This window comes from Cetorhinus maximus, chromosome 1, assembly GCF_964194155.1.
Source record: "Cetorhinus maximus chromosome 1, sCetMax3.hap1.1, whole genome shotgun sequence".
NCBI classification, from domain to species: domain Eukaryota; kingdom Metazoa; phylum Chordata; class Chondrichthyes; order Lamniformes; family Cetorhinidae; genus Cetorhinus; species Cetorhinus maximus.
This window is the reverse complement of record NC_135879.1, coordinates 35,864,799-35,890,495: the sequence shown is the minus strand read 5'-3', so window position 1 is coordinate 35,890,495 and position 25,697 is coordinate 35,864,799.

Sequence of the window (25,697 nt, the reverse complement as noted above, 5' to 3'; positions counted from 1 at the left end):
AGAAAGAGCTGTTGATAGGGAATGATACAACTCCAATTGCTAAATGACTCACTATTCAAATCAGGTATGAAAGGGCACATGATATGAAGATCACAGTTAACATTTGAAAACTTGATGTGTTTTCCAAGCAGTTCATAGTTCACCATTGCTAGGTACCAATTGTGTACATTATAATGGAGGAAGTGCAACTCAGGCAGAATTACCTGTAGAATAGGATGAGCTGCTAACAACTGACGAGGTCATGAATATTTTGGTGCAGGTTCCTCTGATCACTGATTTCATGAAGGTGGACAGCACAGTAGAAATCTCAGTGGCTGAGTAACTGGAGTATCTGGTATTATTATCTAAACCTCCCCAGTGCCAATATTTATTTACAGTTCAATAGCACCTTTATGGAGGACACGGGGCTGATCTGCAAGTATATTCAAAAGTTGAAGAAGTAATTTTCTGCTTGCTACCAACTTGCCCTAGCCAACAACAGACCCAATTCGGGCACCATGTGAGACTGAAAAATTGTCATTGCTCATTTTATCCTGGTTGTGAGGTTGGCAAGAGAAAAGCTTTTTAGAGAAGATGCTGTTGAAGGGGCACCCTGCTAAGTTGAAGGAGTTGGTAGAGAGTGAAATAAACATTGTTGTGGGCGAGAAATTTCTGGAACAGGAAATATGATTACTGTTGAGTTTTAGCAGCGAAACAAAACTATGAATATAAAACTATGTGGCCTCTAGCTCAGTGTGCGAAATTCCACAAGACGCCCACTAGTATATAAATGATTGCCTTCTTGGCAGAATTGACCTGCTCTCAGCAAAAGGAGATTGCATGCTCAATCCCACAGCTAGATAGAGATGACATTAAACAAGAAAAAGGCAGGGAGGATATAATCAGTCACTTTTACAAACAAGATTACTGTTGACAGGGCCCATGAAGAACAGCATAGCAACAGTAGTTATCACTGTTGATAACGAGTGCTACTGTGAGAATTACATTCAGATTAAATAAAGTGAAAGGTACTTGAGGGAATTCAGAAGTTACTTTGTTTTTTATATTATGTGCCTATCTGTACTTGAATGGAACATTAATTAATATTGGCTGAGATAAATCATTAAAGTGATGTTGTTGAAAAAAAACTTGAGATTGGGCACATGCCAAGTCTTACAGCTTAGCACTTGATTGTGTCAAGCAATGCAAAGCTTTCATGCAAAGAAAAGCAAACATAGGTACTGTATATGTATTCATTTATCATTCTTCAAAGATGTCGTGTGAGGCTGCAAAATGGACCCAGCACAAGTGTTTCTTAAAGGATCAAGCACCAAAGATGGAGGTAAGGTAATTTTTGTCAACTTTTTCTATTGCAAAGTGCCTGGAAGCATTAGAATGTTTCTGGAGACCTTTTGTGTTAAGAGGGCAAAAGAGTAGAACACTTGTGCACACAAAGCCACAACAGGTAGGGGGACAGGAATGCCAGTGTTTCTGGGTCTGCAGCATCATGGAGGGCTGAAGCAGAAGATGCGGAGAGGGCAAGCTCTGCATAGTGTCAAAATGCAACTTGCCCTCTACCAACTTGGTTCTGTACTCCTCCATGCTCTTTGACTCTGTCAGAAGGACCTCTGGCAAACCAGCCAAAGCATCCAGAGTCTCGGTCAGTATGCCCATCAGTATTTTCCTGCATACTGCCCTAATGAGGTTCTCATCTTCTGTAACAAAGCTCATCTTTGGCCTCACACCCTGGGAAGCTGGCAAACTAATCATCCTTTACACCTGACCTGATTACAGCACACTGAAGCCCAGATGATTTGCCATGTACTGATCCCAACACTATACTTGCCTCCAGGGTACATGCAGTGCCAGTATCTGAACTGGTTGCTGAAAGTATCAGCTCAAGTGATGGGGCCTCTTAATCAATGCTCTGCTGTTTTTTGCACTCTTCCTCCTTGGGCATCCATGGCTGTGCAAGGGGCAGTTCTTGGGTGTATGAAAACAGGAAATCTGAAGGGGAAGGTTGGTTACACCATTGGCAAATTGCTTATCATGCCAAATCTCAGGATGGGGATTGTGCTAGGAATTGAGAACATACCCTCACCCTCAATGTTCTCAATGATGCCAGATGCCAGGGGCCTGGTAGCTGAGAGCCATCTCCTCCATAGGGCTCAGGAAATGCAGATGTCCTTGTACCCTGCTGGCTGTGCTCTGTTCTATTCTATTGTGCAAGAGAGAAGGCATACTGCCAGTGATTTTATAGCACCATATTTGTTGATGTGTCTATCATAGATAAATAGCTGAAGGTAATTGGAGGCAGTGAGATGCAATGTGAGGCTGGCAGAAATGGTAAGTGTTTGAGGAGGAGTATCTGGATGTTAGGCTTGAATCCTGAATGCCCGGGGACGCTGCTGGGTGAGTGATTCTGGTGTAGTGCACTGAGGAGCATGAACGGTTGACGGTGTGGTGGGTGAAGAAGTATTCACTGACCTTGACATTTTACCTCTTGGAGACTGCTACCATGTCCCTGAGTCCAGAATGCAGGAGTTGACCCCCCTGCCTACCTACTCCCCCTCCCTTCTGAGGGTCTCCTGGCCCCTTACAGAATCATAGTGTTTCTCCTCCTGTTCACCTCCACCACTAATGCTTCTAGTGTTGCATCCATCACTCTGACATCTGAATTTGTGTGTTACCCACCTCGCCCTGAATGGGTGCTGGCAAATTGCAAATTGCAATACCTGTGCCCAGAAAACTGGGTTACCTAATTTTGAGCCGATAAACCCCCAGTTTCCATCACGGTGCCCTGCTGGTCTATATTGCTCTCTACTAACTGTCTAATCAGTTGAGTCATTGAGGAAGTTCCATAATGATTGCCAATGCTTTGTTGTTTTGCATGTAATGTTTTTAAATTTGAAATAAACAATCTTTTAATCAACCAGCATGGCACTCGTTGGAGAAAGCCAATTCCAATATTCACTTGGCCTTGAGTGCAAAATGATCAGTTATGAATCAATTTTATTAGCATTAGGCAAGTTCAAACTTTAAAGGGAGAATCGCATTGAGCTTTTTAAAAAAATCATCAAAGCTATTTTGTCAGGTAATAAACCTTCACACAGTTACGTGTTGATAACCATAGCTCTTAACACTCAGTCATAAACACTGCATAATTCAATTATTCATTAACTGCTGAAAGCATCAAAGCATTATGACAAGGAAGGCAACTAATCAAACTTGTATTGGAGATCGGGTAAGAGACATGGGTCAAATGCATTGATCAGTCAAAATGGCCTTTTTTATTCGATATTCTCTCATTTTTTAACTGAGTTAAGATTGTCCAAATTCACATACAGTAGGCAGAAATGGTACACCACATCTGTTTACGTAGCAATGATGCAGACAAAAGGATAACATACAGAAGTATAACTGTGGACACTGGGAAGAGATCAACTACCCATGGGGGATACAGTACGTGTGGTAAGAACAGACGAGCGATGATTGTGGGGGATTCAATAGTCTGAGGAGCAAATAATGTCTTTTGTAGATGTGATACAGAATATTGAACGGTATGTTGTTTCACAGTTGCCAGGGTGCAGGGAATCAAAATGTGAAGACACATTTGCTCTTGCAAAGATCCAGTATGGGCACGATGGGCCGAATAGCTTCCTTCTGTGCTGTAACCATTCTAAGATTCTATGTGATCACATGGTTCCGGAATAGGCGGGCGAGCAGCCAGAGGCTGTGATTCATGTGTGAGCCAATTATATGGTTGGGAGTATGTTTGAGATTCTGCAATAGGGATTTGAAGGAGATAAAGTCCAAGTTAAGAAACAGAACCTACAATGTCGTAATCTCTGTATTATCCCCAGTGCCGCCTGCTGGCCCAAACAGGGAGAGAGATTGTTGGGGTTGTTGGAAGGTTAGTGTGGAAGGGAAGGTTTTGGATTCCTGGGACGCTGTGACTTCATTCACGAGGGAAGACTGTACAGTTGGGATAACCTCACCAAAACTGCGTCTTTGCAGAAAGGGTAAATAGGGCAGATTGGAAAGATTTAAATTAATAAGTGGTGGGGAATTGGAAGGGAAAATTCATTCTGTAAATCAAAACGTGTGCAAACAAGACCAGCAGGACATATGGACAGGGTAGGAACAGTTATCCAATTAAGAGTTCAGTGTTGGAGAGCGCATAGCATAAGAAATAAAATAAATAAGTTAGAAGAACAGATTCATCTTAAAATTCATATCATGTAACAATTATTGCAGACCAGAATGTAATTGGAAGCTAACTTCTTGAGGCTTTGGGGTCTGTAGAAAGGTTGTGGAAATTGGGCAAGGAGGGAGAGCACTAATATTGTTAGAAGAAACAGTTACCGCAGTAGAGAGGGGTTTTGGTAAGGAGAGTGGACAATGGCAACAATGTGGATATAGCTAAGGAATGGTAAAGGATGCAAAGCTCTGGTAGGAGTAATATTGATGTAGTGAGGGGGTGTCTACAGAGATTGGTGAAACTTGTAACATACAAAATATACTTATAATGGGAGATTTAAATTTCCACAATGTGGAGGCTGGTGGGTGGAAAGTAGGACAAAGGGAAACTATTGTGGTTCTGGGAGGAAGGGGAAGGGGTAAGAGCAGAAATGCGGGAAATGGAATGGACATGGTTGAGGACCCTGTCAACCACCGTGGAGGGGAATCCCCAGTTCAGGGAAAATGAATCCATATTGGAAGCACCGCTATCAATGGAACAGAAATGATGGAGATGGAGGAACTGGAAGAATGTAAGAGTTTACAGAAAGCAGGGTGGGAGAATGTGCCCTCAATGTAGCTGTGGACTTATAGTAGACATTTATTGATAAACCCAGTTATGGAGACAGAGATGTTTAGGAAGGGTAGGAAGGTGTTGGAGTTGGACCATATGAAGGCAAGGGAAGGGATGAAATTGGAAGTAAAGTTAATTAAACTTTCCAGTTTGAAGCAAGAGGGGGAAATGGCACTGATACAGTCTTTAGTGTACCAGAAAAAGAGATAAGGGAGAGGACATGAATAAGACTGGGTCAAGGAATATTCCACATATCTCACAAAAAGGAGGACATAGTTTGGACCCACATGGGTTTCCAGAGCAGCTCCCTTTATTTGGAGTTTATTTGGATCTTTCACTTACCTTCCAAACAAGTCTTCCCTTCTCATCCACTTCCACTGCTTCAAAGATATTATTCCCTCTATGATATCCAGGCCCACTCTTCAATCACCCCAACACCCCTTCCTCTTCCCACAGCATCTGGGAAGCACAGGAGTTGCGACATCTATCCTTCTACCTCCCGCCCATCACCCAGGGCCCCAAACACCTCATCCAAGAGGAATACCGATTTACTTATACTTCTTTCAATTGAGTATATTGTAGTTGTTCCTCAATACTGGGAAGACCAAATGCAGATTGGGTGATTATTTTGTGGATCACCTCCACTAAGCCTGCAGATGTGATCCCAAGCTTCTGGTATTCTGTCATTTTAATTCTCTGTCCCACTCCCTCCCTGTTCTCTGCACCACACTCTTCCAATGAAGCTCCTTGTAAGCTCAAGGACCAGCACCTCATCTTTCGATAGGTATTTTACAGCCTTCCAGCCTCAACATTGAACTCAACAGATTCGGATCACAACATCTGCTCCAATCTTTTCCTGACAGCAGCTGTTGATTGTGATTTTGCTAGTTCCATTTATACCTCCACTACTCCCATGCTTTGTTTCTTTACAGTAATTGTTCCATTACCATTTCATTTTTCCATGCACGTCATCCCTTTCATCATTTGATCTCTCCTGCCTTCCATCATAACACAGACCTTCTCTTTAGTTCTTTTCTTCAATCCTCCTTTTCTGCATTTGCTTATATCTATTACATCTTTAAATTTTTTCCAGTTCTGACCAAAGGTCGTCAATTTGAAATGTTAACTCTGATTTTCTTTCCACAGATGCTGCCTGACCTGCTGAGTATTTCCAGCATTTTATGCTTTATATCACTTAACGGTAGGCTGCACTGCTTAAAGCTGGCTTGCAGATCTTAAAATGAAGGTTCATTGTGGCTGCAGCAGGTGCTGGAAGTTGTAGAAGGAAGTGTAATAGTCCTAGGAAAAAGTAAGAAATAGCATGACATGGGATAGAATGGGGTCCAAAGTTTTTGGGCACTACACTAGAGGTCTTGATAGAGGAGGTGGAGAGAACGAGAGATGTCCTGTATCCACTAGAAGGACTGGCAGTCCTCCAGAGCCATGGGGTGGAATCATCCCAGATTTGCAATAAGTGCGGTAGCGGGTGGGTAAAACAATGTTTTGTCACCGGCCACAAGGCAGATTTTCACGCTGTATCGTCCCGAACACATTACATTATTTATGCATTCCCGGGAAACATACCGTTTCCATGGTAGGCAGGCTCTCATTTGCCCCGCGCACCATCACCTCGCCACTTCATCATGCTGGGTGCCATATTTAAAGTCCAGCCGCACGCACACATCTCAGTGCTTCCAGCCCATAACTGTTGCAGGGAAGATGTCCACGAAAGGCAAAAAGACTGCAGGCCACAGATTCAGCGACGCATCACTGGAACACCTTTTGGATGCCATGCAGGCCTGCCGGAATGTCATCTACTCCAGTTCTGGCTGCAGGATGGGCAACATCATGACTGACCAGACTTGGGAGGCGGTGGCAGCGGTGGTCAGTGCCAACGCCCTTCAAAAGAGGACAGCCACCCAGTGCTGCAAGAGGACGAATGATCTCCTCTGTTCTGCCAGGGTGAGTCACTCTTCTAACTCTCAACTCACACACTCATAAACCCATCACACATCCACAGGGCCCTCACTCACTGTTGGTTCAAGGGACATCACCATTCACTCTCTCACACACACCATCATTGTCCTCATCCCATCCATGGGACCACTCACCACCTAAACATGCTAGGCATATTTATCATCTGGCCTGACAGGCATCCTGCTTACACTTTCTCCATCTCTATTCAGATAGGACAAGCTGGCAAAGAACAACAAGAAGTGGTTGCAGACCGGTGGAGGAATGCCTGAACAAAAAGTTCCTTACAGACTTTGAAAATAGAGCCATCCAGCTGACTGGTGACGATCAGGACCGGTCCTGTGCTGACCGTGAGGTCGGCGGTGCACTACCAAGGGTCCAGCTATGCAACATCCATGAGACAACCATGCTGTGAGTGATGTGAAACAAAAACAGAATTACCTGGAAAAACTCAGCAGGTCTGGCAGCATCGGTGGAGAAGAAAAGAGTCGACGTTTCGAGTCCTCACAACCCTTCAACAGAACTGAGTATAGTTAGGAGAGGGGTGAAGTATAAGCTGGTTTAAGGTGGGTGGGGGGAGAGAGAAGTTGAGGGGGGTGGGGTGATTGTAGGGACAAGCAAGCAGTGATAGGAGCAGATAATCAAAAGATTTCACAGACAAAAGGATCAAAGAGGTGTTGAAGGTGATGATATTATCTAAACGAATGTGCTAATTAAGAATGGATGGCAGGACACTCAAGGTACAGCTCTAGCGGGAGTGGGGTGGAAAGACTGACAAGGTATTAGTTGTAGATTTTAAAATAATGGAAATAGGTGGGAAAAGAAAAATCTATATAAATTATTGAAAAAAAACAAAAGGGAGGGGGAAGAAACGGGGTGGGGATGGGGGGACGGAGTTTAAGATCTAAAGTTGTTGAATTCAATATTCAGCCCGGAAGGCTGTAAAGTGCCTAGTCGGAAGATGAGGTGCTGTTCCTCCAGTTTGCATTGGGCTTCACTGGAACAATACAGCAAGCCAAAGACAGACATGTGGGCAAGAGAGCAGGGTGGAGTGTTAAAATGGCAAGCGACAGGGAGGTTTGGGTCTTTCTTGCGGACAGACCGCAGGTGTTCTGCAAAGCGGTCGCCCAGTTTAACTCCTCTCACTTCCTCCAAATAAAAGGTGTGGCTATGGGTACCCGCATGGGCCCCAGCTATGCCTGTCTCTTTATGGGGTATGTGGAACATTCCTTGTTCCAGTCCTACTCCGGCCCCCTCCCACAACTCTTTCTCCGGTACATCGATGATTACTTCGGTGCTGTTTCATGCTCTCGTCGGGACCTGGAAAAATTTATTAATTTTGCTTCCAGTCTATATAGTCTACAACTATATTTTTTTCTTTTCCCCTCTATCGAGCTCTCCTGTCCTGCCCCCTTCTACCAGCTTATATTTCATCTCATTTCTATATGTTTTAGTTCTGATGAAGGGTCATACGGACTCGAAACGTCAACTGTATCCCTCTCCGCAGATGCTGTCAGACCTGCTGAGTTTTTCCAGGTATTTTTGTTTTTGTTCACTAATTATCTCCCTTTGCTTCCACAGGCATACCTGGGAAAGAGCCGATGAAGTCCATGACCCAGGGCCTCCAATCAAGCCCCAAAGAAATCTCTGAAGAGGAATCTGGAGGCACCCTCCTTGAAGTCCCATCACAGCACTCACCCACACGCTCCACCAGTCCACACACACAAACCTTGGTGAAACATAGCTTTAGAATAGCCTTGCGATCACCATCTGGTGAGCAAATCGCACTTTCTGATCCACAGCTAGCGGCAACAGGGTCTTTCCTGATGTTTGGCACTCGGAGAACTGCTGGAGGCCAGAAGGTTGCTGAGTCCAAGTCAGATGACAAGACTCTGGACTCAGTCATATCACAGTTGCTCGAGCTGCAAAAGCAAGCTAGGGAACATCAGGAAGGGATGTCCGCTGCACTCCTCAGATTGCAAGGCACGATGGAGGACTCCAACCACCTTCACTCTGAGGTGAAAGCGCGGCATGCCAATGCACCAAGATCAACAATGGTAGGATGGTGGCCGCCATGGAGACCTTGGCCCAGGACGTTGGTTCTGCATTGCTGTGTGTGCTCAACTCCATCACTGATGCCATAGATGGCCTCCAACAGTGTGTTTGCGAGAGGTGTGCCGGGCAGCTTGATCTCACTCCAGCTACCCCTTCTCCTCAAGGAGTCAGCCTGGGGCCCTCAGGCACCCATAGGGAGGAGGAACAGCAGGTGTACACCCTGGGCCCATCCATCCAGGTGACTCCGGGAGTGTGCAGCCCATCCGAATCCCCTCTTCCTGTGACCTCAGAAGCACCAGCTCCAGAGACTGAGGAGGGTGCCAATGTTACACAGCAGGACCCCGAAAACAGGCAGGGGCCCTCCAGGTCTCGACCCTCCAGAGGGCGCCCACCAAGGTCATCACTGATAGGGTGTTGCAGTCGACAGTCTGCCTCCAACTCCGCTGTGGTCCGGGGAACACCAAAACATAATGGCAGGGTTAGGAAAGTTAAGAAGAATTCGTCGCACTGCCTGAGCATGGATGTTAATCAATTGTACATACTGTTCACTATTGTCAATTTACTCTTAATAATGTCTCCCTGCCTATGGCTCCTTGTTCTGATGAGCAATGTTCATTGTCACTCAGATTTGAAACCATTCTGCATAAGATAAAGGCAGATGTCTCACCAGGGTCTCTTCCCTATGCTCTGTGCTGCCTTCAGACCAAAGTGATAATCCAGCCTCACATTCCCTGGACATATTATTGATGCCTGCACTTCGATGGTGCTCGTCATTGCTGCCAGAATGTAGTGGGCATGTACCACAGAGTTCCGTCATTCTTTCTGTGTGCTCTCAGCACCTTTAAGGTAGGGTTGGCCTCCATTTCTTCAGCATCTATGACCACTGACACAGTGCTCCTGAAGGGCTCAGGTGCTGAAGGCGGACAAAGGATCAGATGCTTTTAAAGTTTCATGGATGCGTCTCTATGATTTGACCCTGATCACAGAGCGCAAGCAAGCTGCCCTTGGCCAGACAAGAGTCAGACATTCTCAGAGGCTATGTGAAGATCTATGGAGTGTCCTCTATGTCCTCACTGCATGTCACCATCATCCTTCTGCAATCAAGCAACTATTAGGGCCTCCATTGCGTCTCCATGACAGGAGCATTCTCACAGAGGGTATTCATGCTGCCATTAGCCAGACTGGAGTCAAACGTTCATAAATGCAATACGATGATCTATGAGATCACCTCACTGCATGTTGTCATCATCCTCCACAAATCGGGCCACCATGAGGGTCTCCTAAGCGTGCCTGCCTTGTCTAGCCAGTACGAGGGCCTCATCCCCATCATCGTCGTCTTCGATGACCTCCTCACTCTCATCCCATTGGCATCCTCCTCATTGGAGGAGACCTACAGCTCCTCCTCCTCGGCCAGCTCATCTCCCTATTGCAGTGCCAGGTTGTAAAGGGTGCAACGGGCGACAATGCGTAACACCCTCTGCGGACTTTATTGCAGGGCTCCACCAGACTGGTCCAGGCACCAGAACCTCATTTTCAGCATCCCGATGGTCTGCTCCAACAAGTTGCGAGCTGCAGCATGAGCCTTGTTATACCATTGTTCTGCTGTAGCCTGAGGCCCCTGCACAGACATAATCAGCCATGTCCTCTGCGGGTAGCTCTTTTCCCTGAGGAGTCATCCCTATAGCTTCTCTGGACCCTGGAAGACTTCATGGACCTGTGACAGACTGAGGATGTAGGAGTCGTGCAGGCTCCCTGGAAACGATGCCCACACCTGCAGGATGCATTTCTAGTGGTCACACACCAGCTGCACATTCGGCAAGTGGAAGCCCTTGCAGTTGATATAGTTCACCGCATGTTGCAACTGAGATCTGAGCGCCACGTGAGTACAGCATGGGAAACCCGAGATCTGGGCAAATCCAATCACCCTTGCATCCTGGCTGTCCTGGCCCCAGGCAAAATGCACAAAGCTGTGTGTCCTCGTGAAGATGACTTCCGTGACCTCATGGATGCATTTGTGGGTGGAAGCTTGTGAGATCCCACAGAGGTCACCTGTGGAGCCATCGAAGGAACCTCTGGCATAGAAATTTAATGCCGCAGTCACTTTCACGGCCACTGGCAGTGGATGCCCTCCATGTCCCGTGGCACCAAATCCTGCAGTGGCTGGCAGATGTAACAGACCAGTTCCCTAGAAATGCGCAGTCTTCGGCGACACTGGTTCTCAGTCATCTGGAGGAATGAGAGGTGGCGTCTATAGATCCTGGGTGTTGCTAGGTGCCAACCAGCAACAGTTCACTGTGGCTCTTCGCTGGCATATGCGTTAGTCCCAGCCCCACATTTTTCCTGAGGTTGCTGCTCCTGCCTCTGCACAGCCAGGAGCCTCAGTCACTCTCTCTTCCATCGACTTCGCTGTCTGTAGGCCATCAGGTATACAGGTAGTTCACCAGGCTCCATCTTCCTGATGTACTGCTCCTGCATGTTGAAAGAGAGAGACATGTGGGTTAGCATGGGTGTACAAAGAACCTGTCCTGGTTAAGTGTGAAGGGCCCTTAATGCTTTCCGGAGAGTGCTGGCCACCACTTGGATAGCCAGAGATTAGTGCGCTGCATGGCTACTTGAAACCCCACTCATCTCCACCCCACTCCACCCGACTGATTGGCGGCAGCTTTGCCCATTGGACTGCATGCTGTGCTCTCAGCTCAGGCACAGGCATTCTACTAGCCCGCACTGCAAGTCTGCACTGTTAGCTTGAACCATTGGGTAGACTGCTCCAAACCGGGATGATGACCTTATAAGGGGCTATGAGCACCTCCAGCAGTGACTGCTCCATGGCAAGCTTTAGCAAGGAGATTGTACAACATGTGCAGTTGTCTAACAGCTCTGCAGTCCACTAAAATGCCCATGACTTTGCAGTCTGTGCCAGAGGTGGTGAAAAGTTTTCAAGCACTTGATGGCACTTTGATGCCTCTGTGTTGTTTGAGTGGGCAGATAAGCTAGAAGCCTGACTCCAATCATATCCATGTGCTGCGCCTGAACTGTCTCAGCTGCAGAGGAATTGTCACTTCATACAGGTTTCCCTAATGCATGGCCGCTTCCCTCACCCACTCTATCCCCCACCCCGAATGCTTGTGTGCTATATTCAACGGCAGGGCTGCCCTTGCCCTCCCCTCAACAAGTCGCCTCAACAGCAAGGCAGCCCTTACACCCCCACCCAAGTTGCCTTAACGTCAGTGTTGCCCTTGATCCCCCCTAGTCCAATGCTTCTCAATCTTGAAGTCCAACAGTCAACCCTGGCAGGCGCTGCACATGGTTGCAGTGTACTCACCTTCTGGTTCCCCTTAAAGTACAGCCCACCAAGTGCACAACTTTTTTGTACCGTTGTGAAGCACGTCAGTGTGCTTTCCCGCCAACGTGGACAGATGATCCAGCGGGGTTGGGGGGGACGATTCCAGCTGGCTGGCCTAAGAATGAAATGCAGATGTATTACAATGAGTTTCCCGACATCCAATGGCGGGAAATGCGGCCCGCCATCGGCAGGCTAAGCAGGCGATCGTGAACTGGTTTCACGCCGCCGTGAATTTGTTCACACCATATTGTCCGCTTATGCCACCGAACATGCCTGACACTGGCGGGCATGGAAAATCCCAGCCATGCTCAAAAGGCAATGGGAGCAGATAGCCATGAAAGTTAATGTCTGTATCAAACCCCAAAAATCTGGATGCATCACTGCAAGAAGCTCAATGACCACACATGAATAGTCAAAGCCAATGAATGCATTTTTAAATGTCATATCCTACCACTGCACCATTAGCCTCAGCCACTTCTTAATTCACTAGACCGCATGACTCACTAACCAAACATCTCTTCCGTTGTTCTGGTCTCTATAGCGACTGACAGTTTTCAAAGAGAAATTCGAACTTCCAGTTAAGAGCTGGAAGAATGACATGTCAAGATTTCATGTTCTAAAACTTGTAACAAATAACAAAAGAAACGCTGTTTACTAAACACTATTTTCTTTTGGTAGCCAACTTATACTTTAAACTACAGAAACAGGTTCTCCATTTAACTTTTAACATGAATAAAAATCTCCTATTACAGTTATATGTTACACTGTTCCTTAAGTGGACACTTCAGCTTCCAGGAACCAGTCTAAAATTATTCTCAACTCTTGATGGCTTGCTTCCTTTTTACTTTCCCAGCTGGTTAATTTATAATCCCAGAAATGCCCTCCCCTGTCAGGGTTATGCTGTAGATCCCTTCTTCTAGCTCCAAGCTAGGCAAATCTTCCAGTCTCCTTGAAATCTTCACGAACTTGGTCTGCAATCTGAGTGTCAGCTCCCACCTGCATTCTGCATGGTAAAGGCTAGAGTCATCAATTTCTTTGCATAAGCTACAGGTCTGGCTGCTTCTATCTCTTGTTCTCTACCTCCAAGATGGCTGCAGGCCACACAAGACAAAACTTTGAACTGCTGTCTGTCTGATATTCATGGATTTGTAGGGAAACCTAATATCTAATCTCAAGCTCCTTCTATCCTCTTTCGCCATGGCAAAGGGAAACGCATTAGCTTTGTATCTAAGTAGAAATGCTAATTAGTTATCTTTGATCCCAACTCCCTTTCATCTTAGAAGTAAATGGGTAGTTTTCAGCACCACTGTTTACAACTCAGTATGTGTAACACCTTTCTGTGACTTTGGGAGACTCAGGGTCCACTCATGGTATACACAGAGATTGCTGCCATTGTCTCTAAGCATAAATATCTTGCATCTTCATCTCAGTAAAGCAATCTGAGCCTTCTTTTGATCTGTAACAATTAAAAAACTAGGCTTACTGTCAGGCAGACTTCAGAACAGGACTCATTACCCCCTTAATTTACCCTAAATTTAAAGCTTTAGTCCCAAAATATAATAATCTTATCAAGCAAAGGATACAGTTTTGAAACATAACAATCTTATAAACCTCACAACTGTAGCACAATCAGGACTCATACCTAGCCTTCGTAGCTTCAGCTCATCCTCACAGACTTATTACTGCAATCCTCATATCCACAATTCTGGGCTTGAACACATTGTGAGCTACTGAGCTACATGATAGCTAGATCATCCAAAAAGATCACACAATACTCACAGACATATTACACTTTCTCTTGCAAAACAAGGTGGGGCACAACTTGGGGAAGAAGGAGCTAACCAGAGAGGGGTAGATATACCTTAAAGTCCTAACCCCCATGGAGGAGATGGTGCCGGCCGTTATTGGAACAGCCATCGCTAAGGCCATGGCCAGTGATGGGACTGAAATCATTGAAGCTAATGGTATCCTCGTTCCTAATCCTCCTTCTCACATCCCTTCCCCTCATCCGACTATCTCTCCTGATTTAGAAGATGCATATGGTGTAAGCATGCCCCTCTTTCACTCCCCACCTCCCCTCAACACAACCTTAGCCCTGTGCCCTTTTCCTTTCAGGTAGCCGTTGAAAGTCTGAGTACTGCAGTGGAAGCTCAGACTGCTATTATGCAAGTTCAGCCTGCTTCCATGCAAGCTCAGACTGCTGACATCTTGGCTTTGAATTTCAGTGTTTAAAGGGGCTTGCAGGGTATTACAGCAATCCACTAAACATGCAGAGTGTTACGATTGCTAAAGTGTTCCCCCACAGCACCATCCTGCCTCCCCCCAAAACCCCCCACTCTGCAGGTGGAATGGCACTGGCTCCATGGAGCACAATCTGCTGTCCCATCTCAGGATGGCAGCATTGGTGTTCCACCCCTGCCACTCCATCGGTGCCTTTGTTGTTGCATGTCACCCAGCCAGTCCAGACTTGTCGAAATGTCCAGATGGTGTAATCTGCGGCCAGACTCTCTAGGCCCAGACAAAAACAGAAAATGTTGGAAAACTCAGCAGGTCTAACAGCATTTGTGGAGAGAGAAAAAAAACATAGTTAAAGTTTCGAGTCCATATGACTCTTCTTCACTCTGAAGAAGTCATACGGACTCGGAATGTTAAGTCTGTTTTTTTTCTCTCCACAGATGCTGTTAGACCTGCTGAGTTTTTCCAGTATTTTCTGTTTTTGTCTCAGATTTCCAGCATCCGCAGTATTTTGCTTTTACCTCTAGGCCCGGAGCTGCTTGAGCTTACCCTCCAAGGCCAACTCTAGTGTGCTCCACTGAAAGCCAGCAACCTTCCCACCAGCCATTCTGCAACCTCTTACAGGAAGGTAAGGTGTGGGACTGTTGGTGAATGGAGAATTGGGATGGTGATTACTGGTATCGAATTTAAATTTGTTGCTCATGGTTGGCTTCTAGAAAAAAGGACTATTTAGGTTGTCTTCTTGCTTCCTTTTCTTCCAATTTCTCTTGTACCTTCTTCTCTTCATGCTCTTGATTCCAATTTTCTCACCATTCCACTTTCCAATTGACCAATTAACTCACGTAAATTGGCTACTCACTGCTTGCCCATGAGTAGCCCTTTCAGCCCCCATCCCTTCTCCGGGAAAATGGCCTGAGGGAAGGATGGTGGTAGAAAACTGTCATGTTGGCTGGCGGTGTGAATTTTTGCATCTGCTTTTTATTATACATTTACGGGATGTGGTCTTTGCTGGCTAGGTCAGCATTTATTGTCCACCCCTAATTGCCCTTGAGAAAGTGGTGGTGAGCTGCCTTTTTGAACTGCTGCAGTCTCTGTGGTATAGGTACACCCACAGTGCTGTTAGGGAGGGAGTTCCAGGATTTTGACCCAGTGACAGTGAAGGAGCGGGGATATATTTCCAAGTCAGACTGGTGAGTGGCTTGGAGGGGGGCTTCCAGGTGGTGGTGTTATCATGTGTCTACTACCCTTGTCCTTCTAGATGGTAGTGGTCATGGGTTTGGAAGGCGCTGTCTAAGGAGCCTTGCTGAGTTTCTGCAGTGCATCTTGTAGATGGTACACAGTGCTGCCACTGTTCATCGGTGGTGGAGGGAGTGAATGTTAGTGGAAGGGGTGCTAATCAAATGGGCTGATTTGTCCTGGATGCTGTCAAGCTTCTTGAGTGGTTTTGCAATTGCACTCCTCCAGGCAAATGGAGAGTATTCTATCACGCTCCTGACTTGTGTCTTGTAGATGGTGGACAGGCTTTAGGGAGTCAGGAGGTGAGTTACTCACCTCAGGATTCCTAGCCTCTGACCTGCTCTTGTAGCCACAGTGTTTATATGGCTAGTCCAGTTCAGTTTCTGCTTGCCTCCATACTCGCTCCATATGGTGGCAAAAGCTGTATCTCACACTTATGATGTTGTTTCAGCATGCAACAGACCACCACGAATCTTGGCACCTGCTCCTATGTAGTTGTCCAGGCAGTGGAAGTGCTATTTCAGCATGCCAGTGTTTTGCTCTATCATATTTCATGTGACAGCATGGCTTTCATTGTATGCATACTGTCCATACATGCAGGGGCTGCACACTGGTGACATGAATCTTTGTCAGCCGTTGTTGCCTAGTCACTACCCTTTGGTTTCCCATGATGGACAAAATGTAAATGGCTGGTGGATCCAGTGCCCTCTAGTTTGCTGGGGCTAAAGGATCCAGGTTGCATGCTTGATTCAGGGTGACTGAGTTGGTACAGAGACAGAGAATTATCAGGAGATTGTTGTTAGAATAAACCCATGCTGTTTATTTACAAACTAAACTCAGCAGCTACACTTGTGTGCTCACAACTCAAAACTCTGTCTTCACTCTTCAATGTCTAACTCAAGACTCTCCCATGATGCTAATCCACACTACTCTGCTATTGGGTATTATGATCATGTGATCTTACATTACAACACTTGTCTTAAAGGTATATTACATATCAGATTACTACAATGGTACAACAGAATGCATAGAATGAAGGCATCATGACTGCTGCCAGGATACCAGGCATTGACCTGCATGATTTGTTTCTTATGGTGACTCACCAGCTGAGCGTTGAGGGAATGGAATTACTTTTGGTTCCAGGATATGGCAGAGTTGAGATGTAATGCCCGCAACCTGATATGTGTGCCATAAATGAAATCCTACATTATGGAGAATCTTAGGAAAACCTATGCTGCTTCTGCCTGCTGAGAAAGGATTTTTGCTCCAATATAGAGACAAGTACGGAGGCAGATAGAAGCCAAAATTCACTGATGTGTCAGTTTGTCAGTACCATCCTACCCCAGGCCATTTTCCCAGAGGAGAGATGGAGATTGTAAGGGGTCCCTGTCCACAAGCGGTGTCAGCCTGTGGACCGCTGGCTGCATTGGAGACTTGGTCAGCTCCCTGGAGGAATCTCCCCAGCTGCAGAGCAGAGGGGCCAGCACTACACATTGGCTTTGAGACCCATAATGGTGGACCGGCTGCTCCGTCGATTTTTTAATTTAGAAGTTTTAAATGTTGAAGAGAGGGCACCTCAAAATTGAAGTGCAGTGTCCCTCTCTTACCAGAACTGCAAGCTTCATCTCCTTCAGAGCTGGAAGGCCCCCTATTGGCCCTTTAGCTTCAAGAACCTGCTTATTGACCTTAATTGGATGATGAACCTGCCTACTGTCTACCAATTGACCAATTCTGTGTAGGGCTGTTGATTTTCCCTCAAGTTAAAATGGCTCTTGACCCCCCCCATTTTATGTTGACCCTGATATTGGGGCCTCAACACAAAACCAAAAATCCTGCCCCTGGTTTCTGGCAAAAGAGAATGAAATGTCGTTAGCTATCTATGAATACAGAGCCTTAATAATGTGCCTTGTGCATCAGTGGACAGCAAACTGCAAGAGGTTGCAAATTTCTCCAGCCTGGCGAGATCCAGGAGCATTAGATTTGATTGCCACAGTTATCTTCACAGCCACTGACAGGTTGCATAAACTTGGTTTGTATTCCTTGAGTTTAGAAGATTGGGGATGATCTCATTGAAATCTTTAAAATAATAAAGGGATTTTATAGGATAGAAACACACAAAGTATTTCCTCTGGTGGAGGAATCCAGAACAAAGTGGGATAATCTTAAAATTAAAGCTAAGCCTTTCGGAGTGAAATCTACACGCATGTTTCTCCACAAAGGATAGTTGTAGTCCAAAACTCTTCCCAAATGACAATGATTGCTTGATCAAATTAAATTTTCAAGCCTGAGATTGATAGAATTTTTTTCAGACATGGGATGAAACTAAGTGGGTAAATGGAATTGTGGAATATGCTTGAAGGGCTGAATGGCCTACTTCTGTTCACATTTTCTTATATGCCTTCATCTTACCAGCTTCGACTGAATTCACATCAAGTCCTGTAGGCAAAGGGATAGTATTCCAATTCATTGTTCACCCGGTCACCCCATAGAAATATGAGATAAATAAATGGTGCTTCATCTGTAAATCTGTAACTTTAATCCATGACTGGTATGTCCTGTATGAAAACATCTGATTGTGCAACATTTTAGAACACCTCAATGCATCAAATCAAAAAAGATTCCATTGTATACACTGAGAAGACAGTTAAGCAGTTCCAAATATGTATGTTTAATAAGGTTAATATTATATTTACGCAAGATATATAATTTCACTAAGTTTTTTCACAGTACCTTTACAGTCTGTTATTTTAGTGTTAGCTATGTCAGAAAGGGAAATACCTGTTTATTGGCTTAAGAGAAAAAATTAATCTAATTGTTTCGAAATAGACATTAGTGTGTGATAGAAAATGATGGCCAGGATATTTTGGATGCTGGGGTTTCCTGCCCGACCATCCAAAATGTTTGTTGGGAAAAGGACCTTTTACCCGCTGGCTGCAATGGCAGCTTTTCAGGCTGTATCACCCCAATCCTGCCTCATTAATAATTCATTCCCGGGAAATACGTCATTTCGAAGGCAGGTGGGCTCTCGTTCACCTGCCACGCCGTCACCTCGCAACTTCATCATGTCGGGTGCCATATTTAAAGTGTACCCACACAAACACCTCTCAGTGCTTCCAGATAAGGACTGCTGCAAAGAAGACATGGCCCTGAAAGGCAAGAAGACTGCAGCTCCCAGGTTTAATGATGCGTCCCTCGAGTGCCTTTTGGACACAATGGTGGCCCGCTGTGATGTCCTTTACCCCTGGTCTGGCCACAGGAGGGGCAGCAACATCACCAATCCAGCATGGGAGGTGGTGGCGTCAGTGGTCAGTGCCAACGCCTACAAAAGAGAGCATCCACCCAGTGCTGAAAAAGGATGAGTGATCTCCTCTGTTCCACCAAGGTAAGTCATTCTTCTCATCACTCTCAACTCAAACACTCACAACCCCTCACACATCCACAGGGATCTCACTCGGTGCCAGTTCAAGCGACATCACCATTCACTCTCTCACACACACACACCTTCATTGTCCTCATCCTGTCCATGCGACCACTCACCACCCACATATACCAGGCATACTTATCATCTGGCCTGGCACATGCGGCACACAACAAGAGGGAGAGGTCACAGAGTGTTAGAGGAATGCCTGAAATCAAGGTCTTCATGGACTTTGAAAATACAGCCATCCAGCTGGCTGGCGAGGATCTGGACAATTCCTGTGCTAACGGTGAGGTCAGTGGTGGTCTACCAAGCGAGGATCCAGCAGTGCAACATTCAGACAGCCATGCTGTGAGTGATGTGTCTGTTCCGCAGTCCCCTGTCATGCACTAATTATCTCTCTTTATTTTCACAGGCACCTCTGGGAAACAACCGATGGAGTACATGACCTAAGGCCTCCAATCAAGCCCTGAAGAAACCTCTGAAGAGGAATCTGAAGGCACCCTTATTGAAGACCATTACAACGCTCACCCACACCATCTCCCTGCACAGAGACACACACCTCGGTGGGACCTAGCTTTAGAGTAGCCTCGGGATCACAACCTGGTGAACATATCGCACTGTCTGATCTGCAGCAGGCGGCGGCTGGGGCTTCCTAGATCTCCTGCACTTGGAGGAACTGTTGGAGGCCAGAAATCTGCTGAGTCCGAGTCAGGTGGGGAGGCATTGGACTTAGTCATGTTTCAGTTTCTGAGACTTCAAAGGTAAGCTCGGGAACATCATGAAGGCTTGTCCGCTGCACTCCCCAGGTTGCAAGGCACGATGGAGGAGTCCATCCATCCACCTTCAGTCTGAAACGATAGTGCTGGCCTACCAATGCACCAAGGTCAACACTGGTAGCCGCCATGGTGAGCCTGGTGCAGCATTTCGGTTGTGCACTGCTGCGCAGGCTGAACTCCATCGCTGGTGCCGTAATTAGCCTCCAACAGTGTGTATGTGCGAGGGGTGCAGGTCAGCTCAAACTCACTCCAGCTTCCCCTTCTCCTCAAGAAGACAGCCAGGGGCCCTCAGGCACCCATAGAGAAGAGGATCAGCAGGTGCACACCGTGGGGCCAGCCAGGTGACTCTGGGAGTGTCCAGTCAATCCGAATCCCCTCTTCCTATAACCCCAGCAGCTCCAGCTCCACAGGTCAAGAAGGGTGCCACTACCACACAGCATGATCCCAAAAGCAGGCCGGAGCCCTCCAGGTCTCAGCCCTCCGAAGGAAGTCTGTCAAGGTCATCACATACAGGGTGTATCACTCAAAGGGCTACCTCCAGCTCCACTGTGGATGTCAGGGGAGCACCAAGATGTAGCAGCAGGGTTAGGAAGGTTAAGGGGATGTAGTTGCATAGCCTGGGCACAGGCATTAATCACTTGTTCTTAATTTCAATGTTCACTATTGTAAGTAAACTTCCAAGAATGTCTACCTTCCTATGGCTCCTTGTTCTGATGAGCAATGTTCATGTCACTCAGATGTGAAACCTTGGTTCCTGCACAAGATAAAGTCAGGTGTCTCAGTCCAGGGCCTCTTCCCGGTGCTTTGTGCAGCCTTCAGGCCAAAGTGATGGTCTGGCCTCACACTCCCTGGACACATTACTGATGCCTGCACCTTGATGGTGCTTGTCATTGTTACCAGAATGTCATCGGCAGGCATCACAGAGTTCCGTCATTCTCTCTGTGTGCTCTCAACACCTTTATATTATGACCCGGATCACAGAGCGCAAGCGAGCTGCTCTTGGCCAGACAGGAGTCAGACATTCACAGAGGCTACGTTAAGATCTATGAAGTGCCCTCACTGCATGTCATCATCATCCTCCTGGAATCTAGTGACTATTAGGGCCTCCACTACGTCTCCATGACAGGAGACTTATCACAGAGGGTATGTGTGCTGCCATTAGCCAGACTGGAACCAAACGTTCATAGATGCAATGTAAGGATCTATGGTGTCTCCTCAATGCATGTCATTATCATTCTCCACAGATCTAGCAGCTATGAGGGCCTCCCAAGCGCTCCTGCCTCGTCTGGCCAGTGCGATCTCTTCATCGCTGTCATAGTCACTTTCGAGACCTCCTCACCCTCATCCCTGTTGACGTCCTCCTCATCAGAGGAGACATTCAGTTCCTCCATCTCCTCCTCAGCCAGCTCCTTTCTCCGTTGCAGTGACAGGTTATAAAGGGCGCAGCAGGTGACAACGATGCCTGATACCCTCAATGGACTATATTGCAGGGCTCCACCAAACCGGTCCAGGCACCGGAAGTCTCATTTTCAGCATCCTGATGGGTTGCTCCACCAAGGTGCAAGTTTCAGCATGTGCCTCATTATACCTTCTCTCTGTTGCAGCCGGAGGCCACCGCACGGGTGTCATCAGCAGCATCCTCTGCGGGTAGCCCTTGTCCCCAAGGAGACATTCCTGCAGCCTCTGTGGATCCTGGAAGATGTCAGGGATCTGTGACCAACTGAGAATGTAGGAGTCATGCACATTCCCTGGAAACCGTGCGCAGACCTGAAGGATGCATTTGTGGTGGTCGCACACCAGCTGCATATTCAGCAAATGGAATCCCTTGCAGTTGACATAGTTGACTGCGTGTTGTGATGGAGACCTGAGCACCACACAAGTGCAGTCAATCGCACCCTGAACCTGTGAGAAACCCGAGATCTGGGCAAATCCAATCGTTCTTGCATCCTTGCTGTCTTGATCCTGAGCGAAATGCACAAAGTTGTGTGCCCTCGCTAAGATGGCATCCGTGACCTCGTGGATGCATTTGTGGATGGAGGTTTGTGATATCCCACAGAGGACACGTGGAGCTCTGAAAGGAGCCACTGGCACAGAAATTAAGTGTCGCAGTTACTTTCACGGCTATTGGCAGTGTATGCCCTCCATGTCCCCATGGTGCCAAATCCTGTAGCAGGTGGCAGATTTTACCGACCAGTTCCCTAGACATGTGCAATCTTCAGCGACACTGGTTCTTGGTCATCTGCAGGAATGAAAGGCGCCATCTATAGACCCTGTGTGTCGCTGAGGGCTGACCAGCAATGGTTCGCTGTGGCTCTTCGGCAGCCTGTGCAGGAGCCCTTCTTCCTGAGGGTTCTGCTCCTCTGCCTGCACAGCCATGTACCTCAGTCACTCTCTCCTCCTTCGTCTTTGCTCTCTGTATGCCATGAGGCATACAGCTAGTTCGCCAGGCTCCATGATCCTGATGCTGTAGTCCTGCAGGATGAAAGAAAGAGATGCGTGGGTTAGCATTGGTTTACTAAGAACCTGTCCTGGTTAAGTAAGAAGGCTCCTTAACGCATCACAGAGTGTGCTGGCCCCCACTTGGATGGCCAGAGATTAGTGCGCTGCATGGCTGCCCGAAACCCCACCCACATTGACATCTTCGTCAATCGCTCCTTAGCTTCTACCTATCCCTGACCTTCTATCTTGCTCCATCCATTCCACCCCCTCTTAAACAGTATAAAATCCATCACATTTCTACTTCTCTTTAGCTCTGAAAAAGAGCCATACGGACTCTCTTTCTCACTCCACAGATGCTGCCAGACCTGCTGAGTTTTTCCAACAATTTTTGTTTTTATTTCAGATTTCCAGCCTCTGCAGCATTTGGCGTTCAACTATAATTATCATCTCACTCAATATGAAATGCATGTTGACATTTTGCTATTACTTCTTGTCATAGAATCATCAAATGATTACAGCACAGAAGGAGGCCAGCTGGCTGGTCTTGCCCTTGTCAGTTCTCTGCAAAAGCAACTCAGCTAGTCTCACTCCCCCACCTTTTTCCTGTAGCCCTGCAGTTTTTTTTCTTCTTTAGATAATTACCCAATTCCCTTTTGAAAGCCACAATTGAATCTGCTTCTACCATAATCTCAGGTAGTGCATTCAAGATCCTAACCACTCACTGTGTAAAAAAAGATTTTCTTCATGTCACCTTCGGTTCTTTTGCCAATCACCTTAAATTGGTGTCTTTTGGTTCTTGTCTCTTTTGTCATTGGGAACAGTTTCACCCTATCTACTCTGTCCATATCCCTCATGATTTTGAGCACGTCTATCAAATCTCTTCTCAACTTTTTCTTTTCTCAGGACAATAGCTCTGGCATCTCTAATCTATCCATGTAACTGAAGTCCCTCAACCTTGGAAACATTCTCTTAAATCTTTTCTGCACCTTCTCCAATGCCTTCACATCCTTCTTAAAGAATTGGACACAATACTCCAGTGGATACCAAACCAGTGTTTTATGAAGGTTCATCATAACTTCCTTGCTTTTGTACTCCATGGGCAGAATTTTACATTCGGCATGCGGGCGCGGGCCCGACACGCCAGAATGTAAAGTGATGTGCGATGACGTCGGGCGTATGTCCTGAAGTCACGGCGTACTGTTGCAATATTTCGCTAGGCGGGCAGGCGATGATGACAGAGGAGCACCCGCCAATAATTAATGCACCAGTTAAGGCCCTTGAGGCACAAATTGTGTTTGATTTTATGCAGCCTGTGCGATTTTCAGGGCGTCGCATGGCACAAATGGCAGGTGGGTAGGCCACATTTTCAAAAACTGCATCCACGGGCGGGATAAGTGGAGTGAGTGGGCTCGCAAATGCGAGTTGTTAGTACTTTAGCTTATAACTTGCTCCTGCTTGCTTGTGTGAACAGGACAACTTCATTTCTTTTCAGACCTGCTTTGACAGAAATAACAGGCTTCAGTTCAGGACTCCGGAGGAGTCATAACACTTGGGGCCTTCCAGGTATCAGACAGCCTTCCCTTACCCTGGGAATGGGGATTGTGGTCTTGCTGGAGGCACCTCCTCTGAGGAGGAAGAGAGGGCCAGAAGGGGGAAGAAGCCAGGTGTCCCTATTCAGCCTCCAGGGGAGCGACCTGTGGGAGGACAGGCGCAGACACAAGAGGTACAGGGCCAACAGGAAGTCCAAGGCAGAAGGGGCCGCAGAAGATGCCACTATCCTGCTGCCAGGGTTTACAGGCAGCGATGTAGCTACCTCAACATGTCTGAGGTGCAATGCTCAAGGAGGCTCCGCCTCTCAAGGGGGACTGTGACCTCCATCTGTCAGATGATCGGTCCTGAGATCAGATCAGCTCCAACAGTGTGGGTGAACACCACATGCCAGTGGCGCTGAAGGTCATGGTGGCCCTAAACCTCAGTGCCTCTGGCTCGTTCCAGGGGTCGGTGGGTGATCTTTGTAGAATCTCCCAATCAGCTGTCCACAGTTGTGTCAGGCTGGTGACAGACGCTCTGTTCAGGCATGCATTGACTTGTATTCACTACCGCACAGACGAGGCCAGACAGGCAGAGTGACCCAGAGGATTTGCCATGATTGCTGGGTTCCCCCGCATCCAGGGTGCCATCAACTGTACACATGTGGCCATCAAGGTGCCACTAGGTGAGCCGGGTGCCTTCGTCAACAGGAAGAGATTCCACTTCATGAACGTGCAGATAGTGTGTGACCACAGGATGCAGATTCTGCAAGTCTGTTCAAGGTACCCAGGCAGCTCCCATGACGCTTACATCCTGAGACACTCCCAGGTGCTGAGGCTCTTTAGTGCTCCAGCCCGGCTGGATGGATGACTGCTGGGTGACAAGGGCTATCCCCTCAAAAGGTGGCTCATGACGCCTCTCCGCCATCCAAGAACAGAGGCCGAGCAGCGGTATAATAGGAGCCACACCTCCACAAGGGCTGTGGTAGAGAGAGCCATCGGCCTTCTCAAGATGTGCTTCCGATGCCTGGACCTTTCAGGGGGCGCACTGCAATATCCCCCAGATCGTGTGTCACTGATAGTGATTGCATGCTGAGCTCTCCACAATCTGGCACTGGAAAGGAGGGCTGCAGTGGAGGAAGAAGATGTTGATGCAGCTGCTCTGTCAGCAGACGATGAGTCCAGTAGTGAGTCCGAGGATGAGCACGGTCAGGAGAACACTGAAGGGATAGACACTGACCTGGGCAACCTCCAGGGAGGCAGGGACACCCGGAGACTTTGATCCAATGCTCCTTCAGCTTGTCTACCAAAGATGAACCACCACCACATGTCAGGGCTGCAGGCTCCGTACCGATACCTGACAGTTGCTTGGTGAACAACATGCGCTATATGCCATTTCAATAAAGTTCAATGACAAACAAGTCACTCATAACATCATGGGTTACCCTGCACCTGCAGACCTAATGAAGCATCCAGAGGCTTGTTGAACACAAACACATTTAATGGTGTGGTGCCTGGCATACATAAAACAAATTAAATGGAAAGGTGTTCTCCATCACACTTACTAATAATTAACGTAAAAGTGGCGGAGAAAAATATCACCAGTGATAAGCCCGTATTGTGCTTAAGGTGCTTTAAGTTTTCGTTTGCGGGTGCTACGCCTAGGTGCTCCCCCAACGCTGGCACCAGCATTGGAGACAGCCTACTCACTCTGCTGCCCTGTTGGCCTTGATGGCTTTGGCGGGCATCCTCTAGCCCATGGAGCCTGTGCTGGCCCTGCGTGGGAGGGAGTGGCCTGTGCCACGGCTGGCATCTCCCCAGTCGCTGCAGCCTCATTGGATGCCATGGTTACTGGCAGAGGGGCAGAGGAGCTGCTGCTATGATCCGGAGTGCTCTG